We start from the raw sequence: 27,046 nt of genomic DNA on the forward strand, positions 1-27,046 counted from the left end.
TTGTCATTTACAGCCTTTATTATGTTGAGGTAGCTTCCCTCTATGCCCACTTTCTGGAGAGTTTTTAACATAAATGGTGTTGAATTTTGTCAAAAGCTTTTTCTGCATCTATTGAGATGATCATATCATTTTTCTCCCTCAGTTTGTTAATATGGTGTATCATATTGATTGCTTTGTGTATACTGAAGAATCCTTGCATTCCTGGGATAAAACCCACTTGATCATGGTGTATGATCCTTTTAATGTGTTGACGGATTCTGTTTGCTAGTATTTTGTTGAGGACTTTTGCATCTATATTCCTCAGTGATATTGGTCTGTAATTTTTTTTTGTAGTATCTTTGTCTGGTTTTGGTATCAGGGTGATGGTTGCCTCACAGAATGAGTTTGGGAGTTTTCCTTCCTCTGCAATTTTTTGGAAGAGTTTAAGAAGGATGGGTGTTAGCTCTTCTCTAAATGTTTGATAGAGTTCACCTGTAAAGCCATCTGGTTCTGGAATTTTGTTTGTTGGAAGATTTTTAATCACAGTTTCGATTTCATTACTTGTGATTGGTCTATTCATATTTTCTATTTCTTTCTGGTTCAGTCTTGGAAGGTTATACCTTTCTAAGCATTTGTCCATTTCTTCCAGGTTGTCCATTTTATTGGCATAGAGTTGCTTGTAATAGTCTCTTAGGATGCTTTGTATTCCTGTGGGGTCTGTTGTAACTTCACCTTTTTCATTTGTAATTTTATTGATTTGAGTCCTCTCCCTCTTTTTCTTGATGCTTCTGGCGAATGGTTTATCAATTTTGTTTATCTTCTCAAAGAACCCACTTTTAGTTTTATTGATCTTTGCTATTGTTTTCTTTGTTTCTATTTCATTTATTTCTGCTCTGATCTTTATGATTTCTTTCCTTCTACTAACTTTGGGTTTTGTTTGTTCTTCTTTCTCTAGTTCCTTTATGTGTAACGTTAGATTGTTTATTTGAGATTTTTCTTGTTTCTTGAGGTAGCCTTGTATAGCTATAAACTTCCCTCTTAGAACTGCTTTTGCTGCATCCCATAGGTTTTGGATCGTTGTGTTTTCATTGTCATTTGTCTCTAGGTATTTTTTGATTTCCTCTTTGATTTCTTCAGTGATCTCTTGATAACGTATTGTTTAGCCTCCACGTGTTTGTGTTTTTTACATTTTTTCCCTGTAATTGATTTCTAATCTCATAGCGTTGTAGCCAGAAAAGATGCTTGATATGATTTCAATTTTTTAAAATTTACTGAGGCTTGATTTGTGACCCAAGATGTGATCTATCCTGGAGAATGTTCTGTGTGCCCTTGAGAAGAAAGTGTAATCTGCTGTTTTTTGATAGAATGTCCTATAAATATCAATTCAATCTATCTGGTCTATTTTTTTTTTGCGGTACACGGGCCTCTCACTGTTGTGGCCTCTCCTGTTGTGGAGCACAGGCTCTGGACGTGCAGGCTCAGCGGCCATGGCTCACAGGCCCAGCCACTCCACGGCATGTGGGATCTTCCCAGACCGGGGCACGAACCCGCGTCCCCTGCATCGGCAGGCGGACTCTCAACCACTGTGCCACCAGGGAAGCCCCTATCTGGTCTATTGTGCCATTTAAAGCTTGTGTTTCCTTATTAATTTTCTGTTTGGATGATCTGTCCATTGGTGTAAGTGAGGTGTTAAAGTCCTCCACTATTATTGTGTTACTGTCGATTTCCTCTTTTAGAGCTGTTAGCAGTTGCCTTATGTATTGAGGTCCTCCTCTTTTGGGTGGATATATATTTATAATTGTTATATTTTCTTCTTGGATTGATCCCTTGATCATTATGTAGTGTCCTTCCTTGTCTCTTGTAACATTATTTTAAAGTCTATTTTATCTGATATGAGTATTGCTACTCCAGCTTTCTTTTGATTTCCATTTGCATGGAATATCTTTTTCCATCCCCTTACTTTCAGTCTGTATGTGTCCCTAGGTCTTAAGTGGGTCTCTTGTAGACAGCATATATATGGGTCTTGTTTTTGTATCCATTCAGCAAGCCTGTGTCTTTTGGTTGGAGCATTTAATCCATTCACGTTTAAGGTAATTATCGATATGTATGTTCCTATTACCATTTTCTTAATTGTTTTGAGTTTGTTTTTGTAGGTCCTTTTCTTCTCTTGCGTTTCTCACTTAGAGAAATTCCTTTAGCATTTGTTGTAGAGATGGTTTGGTGGTGCTGAATTCTCATAGCTTTTGCTTGTCTGTAAAGCTTTTGATTTCTCCATCGAATCTGAATGAGATCCTTGCTGGGTAGAGTAATATTTGTTGTACGTTCTTCCCTTTCATCACTTTAAGTATATCATGCCACTCCCTTCTGGCTTGTAGAGTTTCTGCTGAAAGAACAGCTGTTAACCTTATGGGGGTTCCCTTGTATGTTATTTGTTGTTTTTCCCTTGCTGTTTTCAATAATTTTTCTCTGTCTTTAATTTTTGCCAGTTTGATTACTATGTGTCTCAGCGTGTTTCTCCCTGGGTTTATCCTGTATGGGACTCTCTGCACTTCCTGCACTTGGGTGGCTATATCCTTTCCCATGTTAGGGAAGTTTTTGACTATAATCTCTTCAAATATTTTCTCGGGTCCTTTCTCTCTCTCTTCTCCTTTTGGGACCCCTATAATGCAAATGTTGTTGTGTTTAATGTTGTCCCAGAGGTCTCTTAGGCTGTCTTCATTTCTTTTCATTCTTTTTTCTTTATCCTGTTCTGCAGCAGTGAATTCCACCATTCTGTCTTCCAGGTCACTTATCCATTCTTCTGCCTCAGTTATTCTGCTATTGATTCCTTCTAGTGTAGTTTTATTTCAGTTATTGTATTGTTCATCTCTGTTTGTTTGTTCTTTAATTTTTCTAGGTCTTTGTTAAACATTTCTTGCATCTCCTCTATCTTTGCCTCCATTTTTTTCCTGAGGCCCTGGATCATCTTCACTATCAGTATTCTGAAATCTTTTTCTGGAATATTGCCTATCTCCATTTCATTTAGTTGTTTTTCTGGAGTTTTATCTTGTTCCTTCATCTGGTACATAGCCCTCTGCCTTTTCATCTTGTCTGTCTTTCTGTGAATGTGGTTTTTGTTCCACAGGCTGCAGGATTGTAGCTCTTCTTGCTTCTGCTGTCTTCCTTTTGGTGGTTGAGGCTTGAGACCTTTACTTCTAATTCTTAAATTTACAGGTTATATTGGGGCAGGGTTTTGCCATAACGTTCTGCCCCTGATCTCTGTCACTGGGTCCTTTATTTGGCCATTAGTTTTTCATCACTAAGAACTGTAAAGCTTGTGAAGAATAAAGAGTATTGGTAATCTGAAATTCTGCATTCTGTACTTTAACAAGTCACCTCTCAAAGTTAAGGTACTACTGCTTTTATTACTGCTCTGCTTTTTTTAAAAAATAAATTTATTTATTTATGGCTTGCTGGGTCTTCATTGCTGTGCGCAGACTTTCTCTAGTCGCGGTGAGCAGGGGCTACTCTTCATTGCAGTGCTCGGGCTTCTCATTGTGGTGGCTTCTCTTGTTGTGGAGCACGGGCTCTAGGCGTGTGGGCTTCAGTAGTTGTGGTGCACAGCCTTAGTTCCTCCATGGCATTTGAGATCTACCAGGACCAGGGATCAAACCCATGTTCCCTTGGCTGGTGGATTCTTTACCACTGCACCACCAGAGAAGTCCTGCTGTGCTTATAATATGATATAATGGATGTGAAAATCCTTTGCAAACTGCACACTATACAGATGTAGTCTACTATTTTTTACTAGGGCTTCAGTGACTAGATTTTGTGTACCTATGCCCCCACGATCAGATGATCAGTCTTCTAAAAGATTCATTTGTTTTGTGAAAGGCAGTGTGGTTATTAGATTGTGCCTGGCCTTTGGACTATAATAGGCTGGTTTAATCCTAGGCCAGTTAATTACTTTCTACATGACCCTGGGATGGTCATTTATTCTTGTTAGACTCTAGAATAAAACTGAGATAATAAAATCCATCACTAGGATTAAATGGTATCATGTACTTCTGGCACATGACAGGCACACAACTATATCACTTTTTCTTTTAAAGACAAGACAACTCAGACCAAGAAAGGGTTCAAAACAGTGGACAATGTGATAAAGTTAAAATATTGCCAATCCTCTGTTCAGAATCCTCTGGTGACTTCCCATCTTAGAGTAAAAGCCAAATCCTTGAAAAGGCCCTTTAAACCATGTCCTTACAGAATCTGGCCCCTGTTATCCCTGCCCTCCTGCTTCTTTCTCCTCACTTAGATGCTGCAGCTACGCTGGCCTCTCAACCTTACTCAAATGGCACATCAGGGGAAGGCCTTCCCTGTCACCTCACTGAAAATTCCAACCCTCCCCCTGCTGTCTACCCCTCCTTCTTGTTTTAATTTTCTCTTTGAACTTCTAATTATCTAACATGAAATTTATTTTTCTTATTCATTTTCCATATTTTCCTGCTGCCTCATTAGAAGGTCTAGGAGGTTAGGAATTTTGTCTCTTTTGCTCACTGTTCTATATCAGGGGCTGCTTGGCATGTGGTAGGCACTTATTTTGTTGAATGAAAGAATGAAATACAGTTCTTATGACTCAAGACTAGAACTCTGCTGATTGTAATAATAACTAAGATGTATGTAGCTCTTTGCATTGACAAGTATTTTACATGCATTATCTTGCTTTATCCAAGGGCAGATGTTCAATTGTTTTTGTACAATTTTGGACTAATTTGGTCTGCAATTTTCTCCAAGACATTTTCTGGTGATGCATGACATTACACTGGTCTTTTTGATGGGAGAAACATGTTTGAATTTCAGGAATAATTTGCAATGGCTGCTGGTGTCTCACTTTGTACTGTAGAGCAGGGTGGGATGTTGACCAAGGACAGGCCCCCAGAACTGATTTGGAAATTGGCATTCACTTGGGGGCGGGTTCAGTGAGCCCTATTTCAAATCCCTAACTCTGTCATAACTTCCGTGTAACACCCAGGACACACTGAAGAGTGAGGTAGCTCAGAAGCACCCTCACCTAAGATCCTTCTTATAAGTCATGAAACTCTACTCCATACCAACCATTGAACTGGTGGTTGGAAACTTCAACATCCAGCTTGGCCTGGATGCCTAATCCATTTGTTCAGGATCTGTGACACCCACCACATGCATGGAAGGGAGGGCAGTGAAGGGCGGTTCTGCAGAGAAGCACCATCTTTGGGAAACAAGGATGGACGAGCATCCTTCAAGTGGTAAAAAATAAGTATATATTGTTTTTATTTTGAAACATAGAGATTTATTTCAGTGGAAAATCCCCAAATATTTAGCTGGCTTTAATCTTTAGCATTATAAAAAGGCAAAGAAACAACTAAAGCAAGACAGACCTCATCACTCTGAACCTGCTGGCACATAGATTATTAGAAACTCAAAATTCATCATGTGCCTGAAAAAACTTCCCAACCCAAGGCAGGTTGGGAAGTCAGCTGCCCCTAGTGAACAGGTGTGAGTCTGGGCGTGTCAATGCTGTGAGCCACTGGGGTTTCATCAGTGAACAAAAGAGGTGAAGATCCTTACCCTCACAGAAGCTGGGTTCTAGCTGTAGAAATTCTGTGACTTCTAAAAAATATTTTTAGGCAAAGGGTCCTGCTTAGTGCTTTGGGCAAGTTTCATTCAACATCTATTTTTGAGGATTTACTTTGTGCCAGACAAGATGTTAGATGCTGGATACTGGAGTTTGCCCCTTGGAACTTCTAGTCTAGTAGAGAGGCAACAAAAGAGATCTCACAAGTGCGATGTCAATGTCTGTAACTTCCATCTGTGATAAACGTTATGAAGAATTGCCGCGTGGCATTATGAGACTGTATGATGAAAGGATTTGACTTAGAGAGGGCAGGAGGTGGGAATTGAAATAGGATGTGAAGGAGGAGGCGGTGAGGAGGGCAGATGCAGAGGTGTGGATGCAGAGCCTCTGTGTTTGAGGGCAGCATGGCGAGCCTGCGGATGGAGAGAAAGTCCCCTGAGTGGAGCACACAGGGGAGGCAGGAGCTGGGGCAGATGTGCGGCTGAGGGGAGGAGCTCTGAACTTCATCCAAACGTCAGCGTGGGAGCTGAATGGGTGAAGTGGATAACGAGATTTGGGTTCTGAAATGACTAAAGGGCGTATAGGTAAATCAGTTATGACACTCTGCCTGCTATTAAAACATTGTCTTTTGCCTCCAAACCCACCTGTCTACACCTTGCTTTTGTGACTTTTGGGGACATGTGCAAACTTTCTCCTTTGCCAGTTGGTCCTCCTAGGTTCTGCCATTGGGGGTCCTAGAAGGGGACCTGGGAAGCAGGAGGGGGCAGAAGGGACTCATTGCTGTGGCTCACAGGTGACACCCTGGTAATGACACGGCACCCAGGAAGCAGTAGTTGGTGTCGAGTTTCATCTGCTTCCAGCCTTCCCTGAAGGAGCCTCACTTCTGTCCCCCAGAAATCCCAGCCCCGCAGGGAGCCAGCCTTGTTAAAGTGGCCTCAACCACAAAGGGCCACACTGGAGAGGCTAACAGGCCATGAGTCTGACCTGGGGTCTCAGCTTTAGCTGCTGCCTGAGTCCTGGGGAGCTTTGGAAAATCCCAGTGCCCGGACCACCTGGGGCCCAGAACCGGACACGGGTGTGAGAACCCCTGCAGCCCCAGGATCCCTCTGCAGACCAGGCTGAGATGCTCCCCGGGGGTTGCTGGGTCAGGATCCAGGTCAGCCGCCCCTCGGGCCACAGTGAAAGGCACTGTCGGGAGTTTCCCTGGGCGTGTTCTGTGCCAATTCCACCTTGTGTAGGCCTGTGGGTACAGAAACCCAGGTTGAGGAGCCATAAAGAGCTCACTCATCAGAGCAAAAGATTTCAGGGCCAGCCAGCATCACCGCAGCAGGAGCTTCCAGAAGCATCCATCACCGCTGCCCTCGTGGCTGGTGACGATCTCCTCACAGACGCAAGGGCTGAAGCCAGTGGGCCACGTTGGGGGGAAGCTCGCTGCCACCAGGGCCAGGCCTCCTGGCAGCCAACTGGCAAGGTCTTAGCCGTGCTGTGCTGGCTCCAAGTGAGATGCACGTTGTTTTTGGAAAAGAAACACGCCCCTCACTCACCCAGGCAGGCACCCTGGCACCCCAGCTGCAGCTTGTGTCCAGCTGGGAGCCCCCACCTGCATCCCTGCCCACGGTCCACCTGCATCACCACAGGGTCCTCCCCACCCTGCGGGTCATGGGAACTGCTGGGCACCAGCGGGCTGTGACGGGTTGCAGCCGTGATCTCTCCACGTTACTGTGGATGGTCAGCCTGCCTCGCTGCCCTTGATTGTACACCTACAGCCCTGCCAGGCGCTGCAAGGAGGGCCCGGGATGCTTCCCAAGCGCCTCCAAGGGGACAGCTCTAAGGAGCAGCTCCTCCCTTGCGTTCCCAGGAAGACACTTGACCGGAAGTGGGGAGTTGTGTCTATTTCGTTTGAAATAGCACTACAGTTTTTCCTATTGTAGAAGTAAGACATTCTCATTGCTAGAAACTCAATACATAGAGAGGAAAATAATTTGTCATCTCAAATCCTAAAGATAATTTCTGATAATACTTTGTTGTATGTCCTTTCAGATACACACATAGAGAGAGAGAGAGAGAGAGAGAGAGAGAGAGAGAGAGAGAGAGAGAGAGATTTTTAAAACAATAATGATTTAATCCTTTTTTCATGGCGTTTAATTACTATAAGTGATTCCATCTGCTATAATCTTTTAAATACTGTTTTGCAAAAATACTCATGATAGCTCCTAACATCTTTTCTCCTTTATACCTTCTTTTGAATTGAGTCTTTGATGGTTGTGTCCTGTACTTTGACAGATGTGGAGTGTATATATATTTTAAAAATATATGTTTTTAATCAAATAGCTTCCACAAATCATTTACTTGTTTTTCCTCTCGGATTGTTTGCTAGTCAAGTGTTTTCCTTATTTTCTCCTCTTAAATGCATACTGCCTTCCCCATAAATCAAGTAAGTTGAGACTATTGAGGAAATCTTTTCTCCAAATTAGTAATGAGTGGTTTCCTTTTTTTCTCCCCCTCTTCCCCCTTTCCTGAGAGCTCATTTAATTTCCTGAGTTGTCTGTGACTTTTATTCCCCTCTATCAGAAGAACAAAGAGCAAAGAGACTTAGAATTGGCATGAGACATTTCAGCATTTTAAACAGGCTCCTAGGCTCCCTCTTCCTCACTTTTCTCATTGTGGTAAAATATACATAACATAAAATTTACCATCTTAACCATTTTTAAGTGTAGAGTTGAGTGGCATTAAGTACATTCATATTGTTGTGCAACCATCACCACATCCAGCTCCAGAACTTTTCTCATCCTGCAAAAGTGAAACTCTGCCCCAATTAAACAATAACTCCTGGTTCCCCCTTCCCAGCCCCTGCACCCGCCATTCCATTTCTGTTTCTATGAGTTTGACTCCCCTAGGGACCTCGTACAAGTGGAATCATACAGTATCTGTCCTTTTGTGACTGGCTAGTTTCATTTAGCATAATGTATCCGAGGTCCATCCACATTGTAGCAGGTGTCAGAATATCCTTCCTTTTTAAGGCTGAATAATATTCCATTGCATGGATATACCACATTTTGTTTATCCATTCATCCATCGATGGACACTTGGCTGCTTGCATATTTTGGCTGTTGTGAATAATGCTGCTATGAACATGGGTGTATAAATATCTGTTTGAGTACCTGCTGTCACTTTTGGGGGTATATACTCAGAAATGAAATTGCTGGATTATATGATATTCCTATGTTTATTTTTTTTTGAGGAAACTCCATACTGTTTTCCACAGTGGCTGTACCATTTTACATTCCCACCAATGGTGCACAACTGTGTTCCAATGTCTCCACATCTCACCAACACTCGTTATTTTATGCTTTTTTGTTTTTTGACAGTTGCCATCCTAATGGGTGTGAGGTGGTTATAAGATGTTTTTGAGCTAGACTAGTCTCATCTGTTGAAGTGGGAAGAACATAGAAAGCTGCCTAGAGGCTGATGTTAGTTTAAATCCCCAATCCTGCCGTGTTTTCCTCCTGACCCCTCCAGGTGTCAACTTGGCTCAACAGAAATTGTCTTTGCAGCATCCCCTTCTCTGTTTTACTCCAGGTTAGAATTGGTCACAAGAGAAATTTGAGTGAAATCCGGAAGGCAAAGTGAGTAGTTTAGCTGTCTGAGAGATGCAGGCAGAGGGGTGGTGGTTCCAGCGTGGCCGCCATCGCCTTGGCTCTCAGCACCTCCTCTCCTGGCCGTGGTCCCTCTGAGCAGCAGCCGCCAGACCCAGCAGCAGGTGCAGCCTGCTCCAGCCTCTGCCCTTCCAGCCTGGCTCTGCAGCCGGGGGGGTCGGGGAGGGCTGGCTTCCCAGGTGTCCCTGCAACCTCCAACTTGACCACTTAAACCAGGGCTTCTGGAGGCTGGTAGTTATTTTCCTCTGACCCCACAGCTTTCGTTTTTGAACTTCCCCAGCTCCTCCCACAATATGTAAAGTCTAATAGCGAATAATAAATCTCTTTTCTGTAATATGCAGTGGATCTATTTCCCTTTATAGTACCTTGACAGAAACAGTATCTCCTTTTTTTAAAGTTACTTATCTCTCTTGATAAGAGACAAAGGATTAGAGCTAGGCTTTAGGTCGGTGACTCTCAATCCTGTCCAAGAAAATCACACAGAAGGTTTTTAAAAATACGGATGCTGGGCACCATCCCAGACAAACCAAATCAAAATATTTAGGTGTGGGGCGCTCAGGTATAGGTAGATTTTACATGACCCTTATGTGATTTCAATAAGCAGTCAGAATTGAGACCACATCTTTGAGTTAAATATGTTTAGAACCAAGACACCATGGATTTAAATTCATACAGAAGTAGAAATGATTGACATAAAAATCTTGCTTTGAATGTGGGCTGTGCTGAGTAAGTTGGAAGAGAAAAGCATGACTCTAGGGGTCTGGGAGGAAGTAGGTTGGGGACCAGGGAATGTAAAGCAAAGGCTTCTCTCTCTTTTTGGAGATGCTGAATATAGCAAGCCCAGAAATGGATGAAAAAGAAACTGCAATTATTTGTTTATTTCAAGTTTGGACTTGGGCAAGTTCTATTCCAGGCATAAGAGATTATGTGAGGGAAAAAATAGTAAGTCAGAAGACAAGAAATACATAAAGTAAAATGAAAGGGGAGAGATTCAGTGGAGGCAGTATTCAAAAGGTTTCAGATTGCTGTTTAGCAGTTCATCCAATGGCTAGCTGTTGGCACCAGACACAAGATCTAAGTTCATTCCACAGGTTGATCTCTTTTGTATGACAAACAAGATTTTGCTAAGGACTTCAAGGCATGTCACTTCACCAGCAATGGGACTCTGTCACAAAAAGCTATAATTTGGAAAGAAATTTGGCTTTTGGGGGAGAAAATTTATGATGAGAGAGTAAAATTGTCCTTAGAAGCAGGCCCCAAATATGTCTCACTGGATTTGACTCTCAAAGAGTCTCTTTTCTTTCCCAGAAGTTTAGCATCTAAAATAAGTTCTGGGGCTTCCCTGGTGGCACAGTGGTTAAGAATCTGCCTGCCAATGCAGGGGACATGGGTTCGAGTGCTGGTTCGGGAAGATCCCACATGCCGTGGAGCAACTAAGCCCGTGAGCCACAACTACTGAGCCTGCGCTCTAGAGCCCGTGAACTGCAGGTACTGAGCTTGCAATGCCACAACTACTGAAGCCCGCGTGCCTAGAGCCCATGTTCCACAAGAAAAGCCACCGCAATGAGAAGCCCACGCACCTCAACGAAGAGTAGCCCCCACTTGTGGCAACTAGAGAAAGCCTGTGCACAGCAACTAAGACTCAATGCAGCCAAAAATAAATAAATAAAATAAATTAAAAAATAAAATAAATTCTGATCTTTCCCATATTCAACAGGTTTCAACTAGATTGAAAATGTATTGCTTATGAATATGAGTTCAAACATGTAAAAAATGTAATACTCTCTCAAATGACATATTGAAAGTTACTTTTCTACCTAACATATTACTTCCTAAAATTAATAACTTTCTGACTTACCTAGAAGAATGTAATTTCTTTCTTAATTTTTAACTTTATATTTTTCCTTATCTTATCCAATTTTTTACCTTATCCATCAGCTTCATGTCTATCATGGCTAATACCTCCGAAACTTTCTTCTGCTTCTCCTCTCAGCTCTGTTTTGTCTGGGTTTTGATCATTATTTGAATCATTTTCTCATTTGTACAACTTTCACAACATAGAGTGCCTACACGCTACAAAACCTTGTCCCTAATTTCATGGAGGAGGGAGAGACTGTGAATAATAAACAATGAAATAAACAAGGTGATTTCAAACCATGGTTGGTATCAGGAGGTGGATAAGCAAGGTGATGTGATGAAGAACAACTTGGCAAGGGATGAAGTTTAGATAGAATGGTCTGGAAAGATCTCTGCAGAGGTGGTATTTGAACCAAGAGCTGAAGATAAGAAAGATTCAACCATTGAAGAGGCTTAAAAGTTTACAGGAATGGAAAGGGGGCCGAGTGGGCTGGAGTGAATGAAGTAAGTGTGTGTGTGTGGGGTGTGTGTGTGTGTGTGTGTGTGTGTGAGAGAGAGAGAGAGAGAGAGAGAGAGAAGCTGTAGAGACAAGGGCTAGAGAGAGCCTATTATTTTAGGTAAGATAAATGTTTGAAAAGTTTTAAGCTTAAGAATGATAGAACAGAGGGGGTGCCTTCAAGATGGCAGAGGAGTAAGACGTGGAGATCACCTTCCTCCCCACAAATACATCAAAACTACATCTACATGTGGAACAACTCCTACAGAACACCTACTGAACTCTGGCAGAAGATCTCAGGCTTCCCAAAAGGCAAGAAACTCCCCACGTACCTGGGTAGGGCAAAAGAAAAGAGGAAAAACAGAGACAAAAGAATAGGGAAAGGACCTGCACCTCGGGGAGGGAGCCGAGAAGGAGGAAACGTTTCCACACACTAGGAAGCCCCTTCACTGGCAGAGATGGCAGGTGGGGGAGCAGGGAAGCTTCGGAGCCGTGGAGGAGAGCGCAGCAGCAGGGGTGCAGAGGGCAAAGCGGAGAGATTCCCGCACAGAGGATCGGTGCCAACTGGCACTCACCAGCCCTAGAGAGGCTTGTCTGCTCCCCCGCCGGGGCGGGTGGGACTGCGAGCTGAGGCTCGGGCTTCGGAGGTCAGATCCCAGGGAGAGAACTGGGGTTGGCGGCATGAACACAGCCTGAAGGGGCTAGTGTGCCACAGCTAGCCGGGAGGGAGTCTGGGAAAAAGTCCAGAACTGCCTAAGAGGCAAGAGACCATTGTTTCAGGGTGTGCGAGGAGAGGGGATTCAGTGCACTGCCTAAATGAGCTCCAGAGACGGGTGCAAGCCGCAGCTATTAGCATGGACACCAGAGATGGTCATGAGACGCTAAGGCTGCTGCTGCCGCCACCAAGAAGCCTGTGTGCGAGCACAGGTCACTATCCACACCTCCCCTACCGGGAGCCTCTGCAGCCTGCCACTGCCAGGGTCCCGTGATCCAGGGACAACTTCCCCGGGAGAACACATGGTGTGCCTCAGGCTCGTGCAACGTCACACCAGCCTCTGCCAATGCAGGCTCTCCCTGCATTCCATACCCCTCCCTCCCCCCGGCCTGAGTGAGCCAGAGCCCCCTAATCAGCCATTCCTTTAACCCCATCCTGTCTGGGTGAGGAACAGATGCCCTCAGGCAAACTACACGCAGACGGGTCCAAATCCAAAGCTGAACCCCAGCAGCTGTGCAAAGAAAGAAAAGAAAGGGAAATGTTTCCCAGCAGCCTCAGGAGCAGTGGATTAAATCTCCACAATCAACCTGATGTACCCTGCATCTCTGGAATACCTGAATAGACAACGAATCATCCCAAAATTGAGGAGGTGGACTTTGGGAGCAACTGTAGGCTTGGGGTTTGCTTTCTGCATCTAATTTGTTTCTGGTTTTATGTTTATCTTAGTTTAGTATTTAGAGCTTATTATCATTGGTAGATTTGTTTATTGATTTGGTTCTCTCTTTTTATATATATATTTTTTCCTTTTTCTCTTTTTGTGAGTGTGTATGTGTATGCTTCTTTGTGTGATTTTGTCTGTATAACTTTGCTTTTGCCATTTGTCCTAGGGCTCAGACTGTCCTTTGGTTTTATTTTCACTTAATAGTTTTTAGCTCTTGATATCATTGGTGGATTTGTTTTTTGGTTTGCTTGCTCTCTACCTTCTTTCTCTCTTTTTTTAATTACTTTTTTATTTTTAATAAGTTTTTTCCATTTTAATAAGTTTATTTTATTTATTTATTATTATTTGTTTTCTCCCTTTCCTTCTGAGCTGTGTGGCTGACAGGGTCTTGGTGCTCCGGCCAGGTGTCAGGCCTGAGCCTCTGAGGCAGGAGAGCCAAATTAAGGACATTGGTCTACCAGAGACCTCCTGGCTCCATGTAATATCAAATGGTGAAAGCTCTCCCAGAGATCTCCATCTCAACACTAAGACCCATCTCCACTCAACGACCAGCAAGCTACAGTGCTGGACACCCTACGCCACACAACTAGCAAGACAGGAACACAACCCCACCCATTACCAGAGAGGCTGCCTAAAATCATAATAAGGTCACAGACACCCCCAAAACATACCACCGGATGCGGTCCTGTCCACCAGAAAGACAAGATCCAGCCTCACCCACCAGAACACAGGCACCAGTCTTCTCCACCAGGAAGCCTACACAACCCACTGAACCAACCTTACCCACCAGGAGCAGACACCAAAAACAACAGGAACTACAAACCTGCAGGCTGAGAAAAGGAGATCCCAAACACAGTAAGTTAAGCAAAATTAGAAGACAGAGAACTACACAGCAGATGAAGGAGTAAGGAAAAAACCCACCAGACCAACAAATGAAGAGGAAATAGGCAGTCTACCTGATAAAGAATTCAGAGTAATGATAGTAAAGATGATCCAAAATCTTGGAAATAGAATGGAGAAAATACAAGAAGCGTTTAACAAGGACCTAGAAGAATGAAAGAGCAAACAAACAATGATGAGCAACACAAAAAATGAAATAAAAAATTATCTAGAAGGAATCAATAGCAGAATAACCGAAGCAGAAGAACGGATAAGTGACCTGGAAGATAAAATAGTGGAAATAACTACCACAGAGCAGAATAAAGAAAAAAGAATGAAAAGAACTGAGGACAGTCTCAGAGACCTCTGGGACAACATTAAATGCACGAACATTCGAATTATAGGGATCCCAGAAGAAGAAGAGAAAAAGAAAGGGACTGAGAAAATATTTGAAGAGATTATAGTTGAAAACTTCCCTAATATGGGAAAGGAAATAGTCAATCAAGTCCAGGAAGCGCAGAGAGTCCCATACAGGATAAATCCAAGGAGAAACACACCAAGACACATATTAATCAAACTATCAAAAATTAAATACAAAGAAAAAATATTAAAAGCAGCAAGGAAAAACAACAATTAACATACAAGGGAATCCCCATAAGGTTAACAGCTGTTCTTTCAGCAGAAACTCTGCAAACCAGAAGGGAGTGGCAGGACATATTTAAAGTGATGAAAGGGAAAAACCTACAACCAAGATTACCCAGCAAAATCTCATTCAGATTCAACGGAGAAATTAAAACATTTACACACAAGCAAAAGCTAAGAGAATTCAGCACCACCAAACCCGCTCTACAACAAATGCTAAAGGAACTTCTCTAAGTGGGAAACACAAGAGAAGAAAAGGACCTACAAAAACAAACTCAAAATAATTAAGAAAATGGTGATAGGAACACACATATCAATAATTACCTTAAATGTGAATGGATTAAATGCTCCAACCAAAAGACACAGGCTTGCTGAATGGATAAAAAAACAAGACCCATGTATATGCTGCCTACAAGAGACCCACTTCAAACCTAGGGACACATACAGACTGAAAGTGAGGGGATGGAAAAAGATATTCCATGCAAATGGAAATCAAAAGAAAGCTGGAGTAGCCATTCTCATATCAGACAAAACAGACTTTAAAATAAAGACTATTACAAGAGACAAAGAAGGACACTATATAATGATCAAGGGATCAATCCAAGAAGAAGATATAACAATTGTAAATATTTATGCACCCAACATAGGAGCATCTCAATACATAAAGGCAAACGCTAACAGCTATAAAAGAAGAAATCGACAGTAAAACAATAATAGTGGGGGACTTTAACACCTCACTTTCACCAGTGCACAGATCACCCAAAATGAAAATAAATAAGGAAACACAAGCTTTAAATGATACATTAAACAAGATAGACTTAATTGATATTTCTAGGACATTCCATCCAAAAACAGCAGATTACACTTTCTTCTCAAGTGCTCATGGAACATTCTCCAGGATAGATCATATCTTGGGTCACAAATCAAGCCTTGGTAAATTTAAGAAAATTGAAATCATATCAAGTATCTTTTCTGACCACAATGCTATGAGACTAGATATCAATTACAGGAAAAAATCTGGAAAAAATACAAACACATGGAGGCTAAGCAATATAGTACTAAACAACCAAGAGATCACTGAAGAAATAAAAAAGTACCTAAAAGCAAGTGACAATGAAAACAGGACAACCCAAAACCTATGGGATTTTGCACAGCAAAGGAAACCATAAACAAGAAGAAAAGACAACCTCAGAATGGGAGAAAATATTTGCAAATGAAGCAACAAAGGATTAATCTCCAAAATATACAAGCAGCTCATGTAGCTCAATATCAAAAAAACAAACAACCCAGTCCAAAAATGGGCAGAAGACCTAATTAGACCTTTTTCCAAAGAAGATATACAGATTGCCAACAAACACATGAAAGGATGCTCAACATCACTAATCATTAGAGAAATGCAAGTCAAAACTACAATGAGGTATCACCTCACACCAGTCAGAATGGCCATCATCAAAAAATCTACAAATAGTAAATGCTGGAGAGTGTGTGGAGAAGAGGGAACCTTCTTGCACTGTTGGTGGGAATGTAAATTGATACAGCCACTATGGAGAACAGTATGGAGGTTCCTCAAAAAAGTAAAAATAGAACTACCATACGACCCAGCAATCCCACTACTGGGCATATACCCTGAGAAAACCATAAATCAAAAAGAGTCATGTACCACAATGTTCATTGCAGCTCTATTTACAATAGCCAGGATATGGAAGCAACCTAAGTGTCCATTGACAGATGAATGGATAAAGCAGATGTGGCACATATATACAGTGGAATATTACTCAGCCATAAAAAGAAACAAAATCAAGTTTTTTGTAGTGAGGTGGATGGACCTAGAGACTGTCATACAGAGTGAAACAAGTCAGAAAGAGAAAACAAATACCGTATGCCAACAGAAAACTATATATGCACATATATATGGAATCTAGAGAAAAAAAAAACGTTCTGAAGAACCTAGGGGCAGGACAGGAATAAAGATGCAGACATAGAGAATGGACTTGAGGACACAGGGAAGGGTAAAGGTAAGCTGTGACAAAGTGAGAGAGTGGCATTGACATATATACACTACCAAACGTAAAATAGATAGCTAGCGGGAAGCAGCCGCATAGCACAGGGAGAACAGCTCGGTGCTTTGTGTCCAACTAGAGGGGTGGGATAGGGAGGGTGGGAGGGAGGGAGACGCAAGAGGGAGGGGATATGTGGATATATGTATATGTATAGCTGATTCACTTTGTTATACAGCAGAAACCAGCACACCATTGTAAAGCAATTATACTCCAACAAAGATGTTAAAAAAGAAAAAAAAGAATGGTACAACAGGATCATTATATTTGAGAAAATGGTCCTGGCTGTCTTGTGGATTATCATTTGTGTGAAGATTCACGGTTTACCAAGCATTTTCACATCCATTTTCGATGTGGTCCTCACTGATGGTCCTCATCCTTCCCTCTGAGGTGCTGGGAAACTGAGTGAGAGTGTGGCTGACTCAGCAAAGCTCACCGGGGTGGACCTGAACCCAGTCTTTTGAGCAGAGCGCTACACCTCCAGATGCTCTTGTGTTGATCATTACTGTCTCGCACACACTTACGTTTTTTCTTTCCATTGAAATTTTAGTTGTTTAAGTGAGTGGACAGGAAATGCAGATCAAATGTCTGCTGCGTCCGTGTTAAATACTAGATCGGTACTTGGGTGTGAGATGTATTCCTCCCACTCAGTCTCCCTGTTGTCTAGTGGGGCTAAAACAAAGAGATTAAGGAAGTTACTAAAGTTTTTTTTTTTTTTTTTTACTACTAAAGGTTTTTGAGAGTAACTGTAGGAAGTGAGGGCTTGAGGTCAGCTCTGTAAGATGGGCAGACACAGACAGGTGATGACTTGGAATACATCTGGGGAGATACAGATTCAGTAGCCACACCATGGGATGGAGTGGAAGGGACTCTGGCTTCCCCATCCCTGTACTGCATAATCATAACAACTGTAAGTTACCCTCTACCATGCCTCGACGCCCCAACAAGTGAAGCTACAACCTAAGTAAAACCAATGTGCTACCTTTTCAACTGTAGCTTCAGAATAACTCCTCTGAGAGCAGCCCTCAGTTCTTACAATCAGATGGCTGTCCCAGAGTTCCCCCTTTTAGGAAATTTGGAACTGCTATTGAACAAGCGGGAATACTCGAAAACAGAGGCACCGAGGCTGGAATTTGAAACGTGCGTTTGGAAGATGGTGAAGCTGACGATGCTCATAAACTCAGTCAAGAGACTTAAACGTTCAGAAGGACGTGAGCAGGGCTGTGCTTTAGAAGGATTAGGGTTACAGCAGGGAAAGTTTGGGGTGTGATAGAGACTGAAATCGCTTGAAGGTGTAAAAATTTTCTAGAAGAATCTGCGTAGTTACAATATGAACAAGGGTGGGAAAGAAAGTACAGATCAGAGGCCTGTTATGGTCATGTGGGGAAGGCCCAGCAGTTACCTGTGCTACCACGGCACTCAGTTTTTCTTTAAGAAACATGTTAACTGCCATGTTAACTGCACTCTACGGTGGCCACAGCATGTACAGACCCATTTTTATAAGGATTTTCTTTTAGACTTTAAAGGATCATTTTGCCCGGTAATGGGATCCTTTAGGACATCTCTTAAGCAGGATGATGGTAGAAACAATTCAGTTTGCTTCAGGAAAACTGTGAATTCATTGCTTAGATTATAACTGTTCTAAGTGTTGAGCTTCTTGCCAAGATTTAAGACCAAATCCTAACTTTGAATTCAATGATAGACTGCTATTTGGTTTTCAAGGACCAAGACTGACAGAGCCCTCAACCAAACACTATTAGTATTTTTTTTAATAAACATACAGTGTGTTTTTCTTTTATTTTAAAACTGCGCATCATCAAGCACATCCTGACCTCCATCCTGATATGGAGAGGAATGTGTAGTTTGGGGGGTGTGATGTGAGGGGAGGCGAGCAGCAGTGGAGACTGCTGGCGGGGTGCACCCTAGAGAGAATCTTGAACATGCTGGCTTTTTGGCAACTAGCTGTGCTACCGTCACCCAGAGAGTTTAAAAATAGAAATTCAGAGACCCTGGATCGGTAGGTCCTGGATGGATTCTCGGAATCTGTACTCATAAAAGCTTTGTGGGCAGTTCTGGTGGGCAGACCTTCTAGAGGGGGCCTGCCCAGCCACCCAGAGTCCCATGGTGACAATACCCTGCCAAGGAAGCCATCGCAAAGGCTTTTTGAGTTTGTTGATCATTTGAGTTTGCTGATCAAGAAACTCTCCTTTCCTATGTTTCTTTAGGTTTGTTGAAACCATTTATTAGTCTAGAATCAAACCTGGCTTTCTGCCTAGGCAAAATTCTGCTTTTTATTCGTGTGTTTATTCATTCAGCAAATGTTTATTTAGCGAGGTAGTTGTTTTTTTTTTTTTTTTTTTTTTTTTTTTTTTTTTTTTTTTTTGCGGTACGCGGGCCTCTCACTGCTGTGGCCTCTCCCGTTGCGGAGCACAGGCTCCGGACGCGCAGGCTCAGCGGCCATGGCTCACGGGCCCAGCCGCTCAGCGGCATGTGGGATCTTCCCGGACCGGGGCACGAACCTGTGTCGCCTGCACTGGCAGGCGGACTCTCAACCACTGCGCCACCAGAGAAGCCCCTAGCAAGGTAGTTTTTTAAAGATACAATGGCAGGTAAGACACACTGATCATGTCTTTCATGGAGTTTGTATTCTAGTGGGAGAAGATAATCAGAAAGGTAGAGAGATGAGAGAGAAAACAAACGGCCCTAAAGGAGATATATGACTCAAGGAGAATTTATTTTCAAAGGAAACGTTCACAGAAGCATGTGTTAGTGCAGTATCCCAGCTGGGGGCAGCCCTGCTCTCACCATATGAGCCTATAAGGATGTAGGGAGAGCATGATTACTTGAATCCAGAAAGAAACAGGGTTCTGTACAGTTGGCCATTTTCAAAAGAACAGTGCCCTTAGGTAGAGGGACACATCCAGATACAAACTGGGAGGCATATTCTCAGTGCATACATCTGACAAAGGATGTGTATCTAGAATATATGAAGAATTCATACAACTAAATAAGAGGAAGACAAATAACCTAATAAAAATGGGCAAAATGTGTAGCTAATAAATACATGAAAAGATGCTCAACATCATTACTCACCATATAAATGCAAGTTAACATCACTATTTGCCAACTAGAATGGCTAAAATTAAAAGAAAAATCTGACAATGACAACTGATAGGATGTAGAGCCAAAGGAACCTCCCACCGGGCTGCTGGGAACGCAAAAGTGGCACAACTACTTTGGAAAGTCGTCTGTCAGTTTCTTATAAAGTTAAACATATATTTACCAAAAGACTCAGCAAAAGTATTTACCACCCACACCCCCAAAATGAAAACTTTGTCCACATAAAGACTTAACTTGAATGTTCATGGTAACTTTATTTATAATAGCCCCAAACTGAACACAACCCAAATGTCCACCAATAGGTGGATAAATTAATAAATACCAGCAATAAAAATGAAAAAGAAAACCCTATCAATACATGCAATTCCATGGATGAATTTCAGAAATAGTTTGCTGAGTAAAAGAAGTCAGACATAAAAAAAGCCTTTAGTCCACAGGACAGGATCAAGCCTTGAAGGGCGATTACGTGGACAGAGAAGAGAGTGAGCCCGATATTAGGTCCAGAGTCTAGAGTCCCTCAGTGCTTTCAAACCAAGGAGAAAAGGATCCAAAAAAGGAGTCTGAGAGGGAGCAGCCAGAGGGCTAGGAGGAAACCAGGAGAGAGGGCGTTTTGAGGAGGAGGCAATGTCATCTGTCTGCACTGCTGCTGAGCCAGCAGGGAAACAGGACAGGACCAAGTGGGGTGCGCTGGTGACCTGGCAAGAGCTGCTGCCGTGGGGACCTGGGCAGAGGAGGAAGTGGAAACGCCAGTTCTCTTGGATGCGAGCAAGGCGTTTGCTTTGAAGTATTGCAGAAAATGGAGCAGAAGGTGATATGGAATCAAGGGAGGTGAACTTCTTTGTTATTTGCTATGTTTTCTTTGTTTGTTTGTTCATTCTAGGATTGGAGATACCATTCTGTAGATTGGGATGAGGTGGTAAAGAGAGAGAGAAAAAGAAGTAGATTACTCAGGAGAGAGAACAATTGCAGAAGAAAATGGAATGGAATTGCAACAATTTGAGGTTATTGAAAAATACTTATTTTTCCCTTTGATTTATTGATTGCCAACCATTTACTTGTAAATAAAAGTATCACACCAAGAATCCCTTCATCGCTCATCTATCAGGAAACTGGAATCCCAGGTCCTCCTGGGGTAATCATTCTATAAACACCACTTTGATTTTACTTGTTGGGACAGTCATAGTTTATATTCTGGCATACTCATTCTGGTATATATGGTATATACGTATATTACATATATGACTATTATATGAGTATCAGACACCAAATAACACATCCTCACAAAATTAAAATTACAATGTCCTCAACTGGAAAGACCATGACATTCTAGGTCACTACAATGTCTTATTATTCTGTAAGAGACTGAATATTGCATGAAGAAACATCAAACTGTCATCAAACTTTACTTGAGAACAGGTAAGAGAGCAAGAGAGTCAGAAAATTAATTAAATGTGAGGGCTCTTATAGAAGTAACAAGGAACAGAGAAGAATATTACCAGAGAAGTAAGCAGAGAATACCTTTCTCAAGGCAATGGGGAGATAACCACACAAAGATAAGATGTATTAAAACTAGGAGACAGTCATACTCATGTGTACAACAATATTAGCAATTATCACTTGTATAGTATTTTATGCAATGATCAAAATGTAACAAAATTGGAAATTAATAGTTAAACATTTAAAATAGGAAAAGCAAGCAAAAACAAATTTAAATGACAAACTAGAAAAAATATATGGTCCACAAAGGGATAACAAACTTATAAAAGCTATAATAAATAAACAAAAAGAAATGGAACCAACAAGTTTTAATGAATAAAAATGTGAAGTTATTCATTAAAAAAGAAATACAAATAGGTATCAAAGTACAAAAAAAATGGTAGTAGAAACATTATAAAATGAAAAATAAAATGGACAGCTGTTTAAGTAATCTTAATTGAGGACATGAATAGAGGGAAAAAGCATTCTTGTCTCTCACTAATGAGAGTGTAATTTTGTGTGACTTTTTTGTAGGACTAGTTGCTAATATGAATCAAAAGCTTTAGAATGCCCTTAAAAATTGATCCAATAATTCAACTTACAGAATTTTCCTAGACAAATAATCAGAGAAATCCATAATGATTTTATGTACAGGAAAAAAGGGAGTAAATACTCCAAACATTCAATAAAATGGTGTCAGTTACATAAATTATCTTGTATTAATACAGTGCAAGTCTACAGGTCACTGTGGTAAAATATTCATGTTTATTATGAAGTGGAAGAAGGTATTTCATAAAGCAGTATTTACAATATTACCTTAGTTTAATGTATTCTGCCTATGCTTAGAATAAAAATAAAAAGGATATACAACTAAAGGTTAATAATTGTTATCTCTGAATCGTGGAATAAAGTTATCTTCAGTTAATTGTGTTTTTCATATTTTTCTCTAATGTGTGGCAATCGCACAAAATGCTATTTTTAAAATAAATCAATTTGTATATCTATTTTTTAAATCAATCTCTCAAATAACTATTGAGTTAAGGAGGAAAAATAAAAACACAAGAATATACATTTGGAAAATAACAAGAAAATCACACACTTCAGCCTAAATTTTACCATAATCATAATTCCAAATAAAGAGGAGAAAATAAATAAAACAATCAAGAAAAGAGTGGCAACAAGGAAGTTCTCTTAAGAGAACAGGCATAATAAACCTAAACTAGAAATAATTAAAAATATATAATTAAGAAAAAGCTATGTTATTTTTTTAATTTATTTTTATACATTTTTAAAGGTTACGTTCCATTTACTGTCATTACAAAATATTGGCTATATTCCCCATGTCGTACAACACATCCTTGGGCCTGTCTTATACCCAATAGTTTGTACCTCCCCCTCCTCCACCCATATAGTGTCCCTCCTCCCCCTGCTGGTAACCACTAGTTTGTCCCCTGTATCTGTGAGTTTGCTTCTTTTTTATTATATTCACTAGTTTGTTGTATTTTTTAGGTTCCACATATAAGTGATATCATATAGTATTTGTCTTTCTCTGTCTGACTTATTTCACTACACATAATGCCCTCCAAATCCACCCATGTTGCTGCAAATGGCAGATTTTTTTTTACGGCTGAATAATATTCCATTTTGTGTGTGTGTGTTTGTGTGTGTGTGTGTGTGTATATATATATATATACACACACACACACACACACACACACATATTTATACCACATCTTCTTTATCTATTCATCTGTTGATGGACACTTAGGTTGTTTCCATGTCTTGGCTCTTGTAAATAACACTGCTATGAACACTGAGGTGCATGTATCTTTCTGAATTAGCGTCTTTGCTTTTTTCAGATTTATACCCAGGAGTGGAATTGCAGGGTCATATGGTAGTTTTATTTTTAGTTTTTTGAGAAACCTCCAATACTGGTTTCCACAGTGGATGCACCAAGAAAAAAATATTTTAGAAGATAACTGAAATAGATAAATTTGAGACAAATTTATTCAGTGAAAAAGAAAATAAATGAGAATTTTTTAATTTATAAATTATAAAACAATATACATAAAATTGAAATTTGCCTATGTATGCTTGTGTATACACACAAAGATTTGAAACGAAAAAACACCAAAATGTTAAAAGTTGTGTGATGGTTTTTATTGTATTATTTATATTTTAGTATGTTTCCCAAATCCTTTACAATGAGCAAGTACTAAAATAATAAAAAGAATAACATTATAAAATATTTTAAAATAAAATTATAAGTAAATACTACACAATTATAATGAATTTAAATGTTTAAAAGAAATGGAAAATAAAGTTGATTAAAATGTAAAGTATTATATATTAAGAATTATAGATAAACAGACACCAATTTCTTAACAGTATTTTTTCTCTGAGTAGTGAAATTATGGATAATTTGTCTTCCCTCTGCTTGACTTGAATTTTTTAAATCGTATACAAATGGATACATCACTTTTTAACAAAGGGAAATGTATTTTAAGATACTGACACAGCAAGAGGGAAGAGTAAATAATTTCATTTCTTCAAAAAACAACCACTGTCAAAAATGTCAAAATTTTGTCCATTTCCACAAAAGCTACATTTGTATGTGTACAGCTAGGATTGATGGTGGAGGCTCTCAAACTTTCAAGAAATAAATGAACCCAAGCCCATATAAAAAGTCCCCCAGCACAGAAAAAGTTACAATTGCATGCAGTTCAGTTTTAGTAAGTAAATGTTGCAGATATATCAGTTTACAACCTCAGTCATTGCAGAAATGTAAATTTTCTTTGTTTTTGTTTTCCTTTTCCAACTCAGGATGGAAGAATTTTAACCTAAAATTTCACCAAGATTGTGTCTAAATTCTAGGGAGTTTACCAAACTGCCACAGTGTCACTCATTCATTCATTCATCTGTGCACCTTCTGCTGCATTCCAGGCATCTACTGGCGTGTCCATCCCCCCATCTGACCCGTGATACAGGCAGTTGATTGTGTGTGGGGTTGTTTGTCTTCCCCATCTTCATGAACTCTTGGGTTCAGTGGCTGTCTGCCACTCCACGCTGCTCCTACGTGCTTGGGAATTATTCCTTTCTTCTGCGGGTCTCACTGTCTCTCCAGGAACCCCTGAGTGTCTCAGCTCCACGAATCAGGCGGGGTTTCTGTCACCCGCCTGGGGTTTGGTCTGGGGAGCAGCATGCCCGCTCACTCTTGCTGAGATCTAATGGTATTTTCATTCTCACAGTTTCCCTTCTAACGTTATGCCCTTCCCCAAGTCGGAATAATCTTGGTAGAGAAGGCTTGGGTTAATAATTTCCTTACCATCTCATAAGAACACTCCTTCTAAAATAATCCAGTTTTTCTCTTTTTAGCTATCACATGCCTTTCCTTAGAGTACAGATGTCCTGGATGCACAAATGTGGGAGATGGCCAAGGGAAATGCTGAGAGAACATTTCATATTTTGATAGTTTTGATACAAAAGATGTAACCAAGATAGCCCACATAGGAAACTGGAGTAGACACCACTTAAAGAGGCTGACCTGCTGCAAGTATGCCTGCTCTGAACACTGTCCAACAGTCATGTCTGTGTTAAGTGACCCTACCCCCATGCCACAGTCAAACCGGGCCATCAGATTTCGTGCCAGGAATGTGTAATTTGGGGCTGAGAATCTGGAGACTTACACAGCAGATGTTACTGTCCCCATGCTGCCTTGGACCCCTGCTGCCAGGACCTCAGTGCTTCCCTGTTCCCTTTCCTCAAGCCTTGGTTATTGAGCTCGTTCCTGGGTTCTGCGAGATATTCCATTATCTTTCCAATAAATTCTCCTTTTCTCAAGCCAGGATCAGTTTCTATTACTTGCCATGTAAACAGTATTAATAAAAAATCATAGAACCACCTCGCATCTGAAGACAGAATAAAACAAATGGAAATATTTAAGGACATAACTCAACCAGGTATTAATTGAATTGGGAATTTGGAGTTAACTTGTCAATTTATTGGTGCCTGATTTATCCTCTACTAAAGTCCCATGGAGAGCTGTATGGCCATGAACACACACAAGGGAAAAATCAGCAACATTACTTAGAAGATGGAGATTATCATATGCCAAAGTTAGAAAAATTATAATAACTGCATCATCAATGAGGATATATAGAAAAATACATTTTGGAGTTATATACTGGACTCTGTGAACCGATATAACGCAGAGAGAGGGTGGCAAAGCTGGTAGGGAAAAATGTTAGTATTTCCCTGCAGGCCCAAATATCCAGGATTCACTGAACAGAAAACTAAGCAGGCACCCCCTACTGCTCTGAGCAGTCCCCAGAGTTGGCCATAACCATGACTTCTTCCACCCATGCCAGCCCCGTTGGCTTAGATCTGCCGAAGGCAATACAACTGCCATATTCAGGATGGGTTGGCACAGAGTGGGGTGTGGTGTATTCCCATCCAAGGATGCCCTTAGGGCCAGCCTTCCGCTTCCAACCCCTGTCAAAGAACTACAGGCTGCCTGGAAATCAGTAGCAGAGTTAGGGACCCTGGCAAAGAGGGGACTGGCCAAGACCCCACTGCACTGCAGCCTACCCAGCTGGGAAGACACACAGCCAGGGAGAGGCACACCGACCTCCTCTTCCCAGTCTCCGTCAGAAGGAAAGAGGCTAAAGCAGCAGTGCGAACGCTGTGCCCACACTGTCTGAGACTCGGGACTGAGACTCCTACAACTTATTTCTAAACCGGGTCACTTTGCAAGTGAAAGGGAGCAGTCGTATTAATTATGGGAACAAGTGGTGTAGCCCGGCACACCAGGACAAGTGGTCAGCCGCTGAGACTGCGCCTGACGGATCCCCCTCAGTTCAAAGTCCGTAACAGAAATAGGCCAGTCTGGACCCATTGAAAAGAAGCCGGGAACCAAAGGAAAGGGAAGGGTTACCAACGATGATCCGATCTAGGAGAATGCGTCTCTGAGGAGGAGGGACATTCTGGGACATACCCGCCTGGAGTCCCCAGAAAGATGCAGGAGAACGTGCACACAGCGTACACCCGCCCCGCTGAAGGCAGACAGGAGAGCGGAGCTAGACGCTTGGGCCCCTCTGGCAGGAAGAGCCGCTTCCTGCTTGACATCAGAGCTGAAAGTGGATACTGTGTTGTCAGCACCGTTTACTTCCTATAAACACTGCTACGCATTCCCTGGCAACGGAGTTTCAGGGTGCGAGCTTTCCAATTTCATATCCATTATTCTGTGGTTTACACACGCGCTGGAACTGGTAAAGTTTAGGGCCGTGGACACATGGACAAAAACCAGAGCAAGGCTGCAAGAAAGCTCTATTCAGCTGCCCCCTGAAGGCTCCGTGCTTAGCAGGGGTCACAGACTGACTTCTGCCTGCTACACAGGAAGAAATAAATCTTCTCCCTACACGAAGTTCTCTGATAAAAATGATGCATAAACAAAAAAGAAAGAGTATGTTCTTAAGATAATTAAGGTGACGATGACATTTCAAAAGTGACTGAATCAAGATATCGCTTAAGAAAGGAATACTGGCTTTGCTATTTTTCTGTAAGTTATTCTCATTCAAGGAGCTCTGCTTTAGAATCCCACAGTAGATACTCAAGATGGCATATAGTTGGTCATAACCGTAATAGAAATAATTACAATTTTATATATATATAAAAAGTAGATACCTAGCACTTATTCTGTGACAAATCTACTTTCGGAGCCTCGTCACTCACAATGGTTGTGGTAAGAGTATCTCCATTTTAAAAATGAGTGGACACAAGGCTACCTTCCCGAGTTCACATGGTTAGTGAACGAGAGCTGGCTTGAATCCATGGCCGGCCAATTTGAAGGCCATGGT

The 27,046-nt window shown here is 41.4% G+C and overlaps 1 long non-coding RNA gene across 3 annotated transcripts in view; it reads right to left on the reverse strand.

Moving 5' to 3' along the window:
* The window catches only part of LOC115860979 (uncharacterized), a 138,643-nt gene that overhangs the window by 41,054 nt on the left and 70,543 nt on the right, over positions 1-27,046 (reverse strand). The gene's annotated exons all lie outside the window — the stretch shown is intronic.

Source organism: Globicephala melas, chromosome 9, assembly GCF_963455315.2.
Source record: "Globicephala melas chromosome 9, mGloMel1.2, whole genome shotgun sequence".
NCBI lineage: Eukaryota > Metazoa > Chordata > Mammalia > Artiodactyla > Delphinidae > Globicephala > Globicephala melas.